The following is a 6,643-nucleotide window of genomic DNA, read 5'->3' as shown; positions in this document are numbered from 1 at the left end:
TATTTCAGAGTTGATTTACTTACCTATCACATTGTCTCACACTACCAAACGGTAATGCTAGCCAGAGAGTTGTTGAACGCGACGTTAGCTGTTGTCTAACAATAGCTAATGAGTCATCACATATGTTAACTGACTCGAAATATGGCCTGATGTCCCTCTTGAATTCCACTATCCAATCACTTTTAAGTTTGATAATTGAATGGGAATTGGTGAAATGATTAATATCTGTTATAGTTCCAATGGCTTGCATTTGATGTCAGAGAAAAATTTGCCGCTGTGTGAATGTGGTCTTGCTGACTAAAAGCAAAAGCAAAAGCAAAGAGTGAATAAAGAAAATGCGTCAAGCAATGATATGCAGGAATATGAAAATAGCCCTAATAAGAGAAGTGAGAGTGTGAGTTTATAAAGAAGGAACTTATGACACTGCTACTACTGTTATCAGCTACACAATCATTTTCTCATGTGTTTGATGATTCAGTCTGATACACCTGTTCCAGCTCCTATAAATAAAGGTTTTAATTTGACTTGTGCTTTCTGCTGCATGATGAGTCCTTGCTCCTACCATGCCAGCCTTTCTCTGCATGGGGTAAAATGACTGAAGGGGCCATGTAAAAGACTAAAAGTGTCTGTTTATTTTCTGCCTGTCCAGAGTTTGTTGCTGTTTCTGGTCGGCTGCAGCCTAAGCTTTGGAAAGGTCCACAGCTGCAGGCTGTAGTGTACCGTACAGACCACTACAATCATAGTAGAGCATGTCAGCCAAGCAAACAGCTACAGTGGACACTCCGGGGAGTGTGTGTATGTGTGTGTGTGTGTCTGTTCTGCTACATTGTGTGTTTAGTTATGGACAGCTGCCAGTGGAAGGAGAGAGCAGTGAGGGGGGCTGGTTGGATATCAGTGTTTGCTCTGGCTCTGCGCCAAAAGACTCCTCTGTTTTTCTCAGCTGGCGATAATAAATGGAGAGGAGAGAGGCGGAGAGAGAAAGAGTGAGACTGACCAAAAAAGAGGTAGAAAAGAAGAGGAAAGAAACATGGAGTAGGGTAAGAAAAAAGTAAGAAGAGACAAGACGATAAAAGAAGAGAACGTAAAATGTTGAAAGACTGAGATACACACAAAACATGGAAAAAGGGAGTGAAGGGGGAAAGAGAAAACAGACACAACACTTAAGAGAAATGGGTTGACTCTCCTTGCGTATGTACATGGGGGGTTGTAGCAACAGGAGGGAGTAAAAGGAGTGATAAGAAGTGGAGGGAGGGAGGACAGCAAGGAGGAAATGACAGGAAAATGAAGAATAAGAAACAGGAAGAGGAAAAAGACAGAACAAAGGGAACAATCAGGGGAAGAAGAAGAAGGAAAGGGGAGGAAAATGACCAGCTTTGCACTTTAGGTCAGTCTCCTCAAACTGATGTTGAAGACTTATTTGTAAGTCTTCAACATCAGTTTGAGGAGCAACTCATCAAAACCTTTGGGATGGTGGCCAACCCGTCCTTCAATCCCAAAGCATCAGTTTTGATGAGTTGGCAGTGAGAATCAAAAATCAACTGCCAACTGACATGCGTTGAAGCAGCGTTGGCAGTTGATCTACACTGACACGTAGACCCACCCTTGTTCAAAACCTCCTGGTTCAAAGTGGGTCAGACACTCCCCGCTAACCGCTGTGGTTAACAAGCATCTTCTCTTGTGGGGATGGCATTGTATGTATTCTACTGTAAATGCATGTTGCTCAAATGGGGCATATATGCGCACACACTGTCCGTTTAAAACACACACTCAGAGTGCGTCAGAGGGCAGAACATTAGCGTCATGTTCGCTCCTCAAGCAGTACAGTGGTTACAATAAAGAATTACAGCAACAGAGCCCATACATCAACTCCTCTCTCACACATACATACACACATGCAGCTCCAGACCTATCATCCCCATCGGTGACTTTGATCGCAGTGACCACAAATCCAGCCGGGGTGGTGTTTATAGTGTGTAGTTGTCGCCTCTGTGCAACTTTAGGTGGGCGTGGCACAGAGCGACACGACTTCCAACTTCATAAAAGAGAAGCCGAGCACAATTAGTACTGTTTTTACACTCCGGCCCTGCTACCCAGCAGCCTCTGGCCTTTTTAATGCAGAAATCTATGTGTGTCTCTGCTCAAAATGTGGGAAAAAAGAGGGGGTGGGACGCAGTGAAGCAGCTTTGCTAGCTAATTGGGAGCCACATCTGACACAAGCCTCTGCACTGATGTCAGATCCCAGCCCAGATGTGACGTTGTGGGCAGATGAAAGACTTTAATAGACATGACTCTTTTTTTTTTCTTTTTCTTTTTTTTCCATTCACGGAAGCAATGAACGAGTCGAGGTTTGATTCCGGGACGAAGGGTTTGGTAGAAGAAGAGATAAAAGATTTGAATAATAGCTTGATAACACCCAACGAAGCAAGCGAGCAGGAAGATAAAAGAAGCTGACTCCTGGGGTTCAGCTGGCTTTTTAAAAAATGTTTGTTGTTGTTCGTTTTGAAGTTTTCTGTTGACGATAAGAGCGCCCTCTGATCATAAGGCCTTATTATTGAACTACTCAGAAGTTCAGGCAGCTCATTAGGGCCATCTGATAAAGAAGAGCAAAACAAAAAAAGCTGATTTGTGTTTTCATAAGAAAAGATAAACACACAATATCTCCGTCCCAGTGGCTTTGTTTGCTTACTTTGCTGGCCTCCCCTCCTGTCTGTGTTGCAAGTGTCTCTTGAGGCCGACAGTGTCTTATTTGGGGCTTACCACTCTCCTCCTTTGTTTGAGTCAAAGGGGCGAAAATCCTCTTGGATGTAGCAGAAGCAGGGATTGGATCTGTTACTGAGACGGTCAACAAGCCACTCGAATACCAACGAGCGACACTCTCCACAGGAGAGCATGTTATCCATTAGTTCACTGAGGGGACTAGCATGGTGAGACTTTATCGTCAGTGTGGATCAATGCAGCTGAGTGCATGATGGCAGCATCTCAATAACTCATACACAATCTTTAATTTAAAAAATAAATGTTTTTGCCCCCAAAACTAACCATAATTTTTGCCATTACCATCATGTCTTCCCTTTATCTTAACCTTACCATAGTTGCCATGCACAGATATTGTTGAAAGTGATCCTTTTACTAACATCTTCATTGGACATAATCTTGAGCATAATTGTGTAGAGATATTCTTAGCTGTTGGCAGACTTGATAATCGACTGTCAGCGACTTCAATAAGGACATTTCAGTCAGTAGATCTTCATCAAGGAAGATGAACAACTACGTTAAGCAAGGTAAGGAATGGACTTAAACAGTAGACTGACTGAATAATCTCAACCCCAGTCCCAGAATAAATGCTGGCAGTGTATGCTGTCAAAAATATCAGTTTTTCGTCGCCACAAAAACTGAAAATTGTTACAAGAACAAATATTGAAACACGGTCTTAACCTTAACTCTGCCACCATCACCTCAACCTCCTCTAATGACAGTCTACTGACAGATATCACACATTTTGCAGAAATGTCAATATCGTATGTAAGCTTTGACATGTACAAATGTGAATTGTGGTTTGCAGAAACCCTAACCCAAGTGTCGACATTTTATCCTGGCGACTGGGCTGAATATTCTTCATAAAATTTTATGAAGAAAAAATGTATTTTTTTTCTTCTTTTTAATGTGGAGACGAAAGAGACAGCTGCTGACAAATTAAATTAAAAAAAACTGAGCTCATAAGTGGGCAAACAACAAATGCAGATGTTTCCATACCAAGCACCTGGCTCACTAAATGGTTGGTCAGCGCTCTCTACCACCATCATCGAAACATCAAATGAGAGAATATCTTTCGTTCACCTCTACAGTGGCATTTCAAAAGACGATGAATCCGTGCTGGTACTGAAACATTTTTTGTTGGCTTCTCCTTTAATTTGTCACCCAGCTGTGTTTCTCCTTTAATTTGTCACCCAGCTGTGTTTCAGACAAAGTCAGTCTCAAAAAAATCTGACTGTTATCAGCATCATCATGTCAAGAAAAGAATTACAACAAATTTGCAGCATCCAGACGTCTGTCATCCTCCCGTCTGGGCCTTCTACTTCTCACATCGGTCACATGGGGGCATACTTGAACCGACAGACTGCTCTTTCTCACCCACTCTGGACTGTTGTGACACACACACACACACACACACAGGCACACACACACACACGCCCTCACTCACAAGGGGCTCCGACATTCACTCTCACACAGGGAGACACCCCCTCTCTTTTCAAAATACACAATCACCATTCACTCTGCAAAATCCACACACACCACGTCCTGTCTGGTTGGGTACACTTCATCAACACACACACGCTCCTGCACGCGCACGCTCAGACACACACACACACACACACACACGCACACTTCACAGAGGGCCCCTCGCCTTATTGCCCCTCCATTTGGCTGGTGCCATTTGTTCCACACGTTTTGTCAGTGGTTGACGGAGAGCTGCTGCGAGCTGGTGGTGCTGTGAGGCCACATGATGGAGGTGCTTGTCCTGACATGTTGAAGACTTATGTCATGACCTGAGTCTTTACTTCTGTCACACAAGTGATGCTCTTCAAACACAGGAAACTTTGATGAATCTACTGTTAGAACAGCGAGGCTTTGAGAGATTCGGCTTGCTTAAAACTGTATAATACGAGGATTTAGAACTTACCCTGTTGTTTCAGGCAGTGAAAGCACCAGTGCATGCCTTTTTTCTGTCTGAAACAAAGTCTGCATTTAAGGGAAGAAACTATATTAACACTTTGCAGTCCAATTATGGTGATTGGTGATGTAGCTTTTGATATTTCCAGCACAGTAATAGAATTTCAGAGTAGATTTTGTAGCATTTCTGGTAAAATATTGAGTGGAAAAAAACTTTTACTCTCCTGCTCATACCACATGACTCCTTTTCAAGAACAGAGTAACACAGGGACATCCCTTCGAGACCCTCATAAGTCATCAGCTGTTGCAAACAGCCAACAGACCTGCAACCTGTGCCTAGCATCAAAGGACGGAATGCATCACAGAAATACGTGTAAATGTAGGACTGTTACACACAAATCAGCAATGCAATGTAATGTTAGTTGGCTTGCTAGTTTGCTACCGATGCTACCTTTATGCTTATATAAAGGAAACACCATGATACATTGAAGTTCTCATAACCCAGCAGTTTGAAGTGTGCCTCTGGAAAAGCTCAGTTTGGAGAGCGATGTAGCCCGAACGCTTGCCCCTAACCCCTCTATCCCAACGAGAATCAGGACACCCTGCCTCTAGACGTGAACACGCAAAACAGGCATGGACGAGAGGTGTATGGGATTCACGGCTGCTCTCTGCTATTGTTGAAGGTCGTTTTGGGACATGTAGGACAAAATTCAGATCTCTAAACTGGACAAGGTGTAGACAAGACAAACTAAGGGAACGTGGGTACACCAAGAAAAGAAAAATAATAAGTGATGAAGAAGAGGGGTGTTTTCAGAGAGCTGATGGATGGATCGAAACTGATATCAAGATTAAGCTCTGGACAACAGATCAGATGTTTTTTTGCTTGGGTTTTTTTTTGGGGGGGGGCTTTTAGCCCTTTTTTGATGGGACAGTACAGAGTATGGTAGGAAATGGAGGAGAAAGTGAGGAAAGGCATGAAGCAGAGGACCATGGGCTGGAACCAAACTGTGCCGCTGCTGAGGACTATCTCCTTATATCTGTACTATTGTAAAATTTAAATCTTTTTACATTCTGATGTTTTTGGGGGTTTTTTTTGTCTTTTGTGGCCTGTCCTCATCTGTCCTCCTGGATCCACACTCTTCATATATATTTTATATAATTTACTTGTATCAATGTAATTTGTAAACTGTGATTTTGTTGTTCTATTATATGATGTTCTATCCATTGCATGTCTGTCTGCCCTGGGAGAGGGGTCCCTCCTCTGTGGCTCTTCCTGAGGTTTCTTCTCACTCGAATCAAGGGTCTAAGGACAGAGGATACTGTTCACTGTACAGATTGTAAAGCCCACTGAGGCAATGTGATTTTGGGCTACATAAATAAATTTGATTTGATCTGATTTGACCCTCAACCGACAACTATATGTTTTTTTAAATCCCAGCAGCACAAGTTGTATTCAGGTCATCATCAGCAAATGTGGCTGCTTCTGTTTCGCCTCTGAATGCAGCATTTTACTTCATGCAGCCCATTTATTAATGGCAATCAAATGATCATGTACAACTCAAAACGATTATGTACAGCAAGGTTTTGTTGATTCAGTGGATGTCACATGATCTGACGCCCTGAGAGAGTACATTTCAGTTTTCATAAACACGCTAGATGCCGGTCAGCACTTCTGTTCTTTCTTCTGGTCTTCCTCCTGACGCCAAGACGTTTTTACCTGCATTGAGTCTGATTTGTGGTGAGTGTCTCTGTCAAACACACACCCTGTTTCCATCCCTCTCTCTTTCCTTATCTTTCTCTCTCACAGCTTGAGAAAAGCTACTGTTTTCTGCGTGTGAGACCAAGAAAACCATCTGATTATGCTTTTACACGAACTGGACGGACCACACACCAGCACGCACACAGGCACATGTGGTGAACACACACACACATATACACACACACACACACCTGAGCCACACTTGACTCGGTG

Source organism: Pagrus major, chromosome 8 (assembly GCF_040436345.1).
Source record: "Pagrus major chromosome 8, Pma_NU_1.0".
Taxonomy (NCBI): domain Eukaryota; kingdom Metazoa; phylum Chordata; class Actinopteri; order Spariformes; family Sparidae; genus Pagrus; species Pagrus major.
This window is presented reverse-complemented; position numbering follows the sequence as displayed.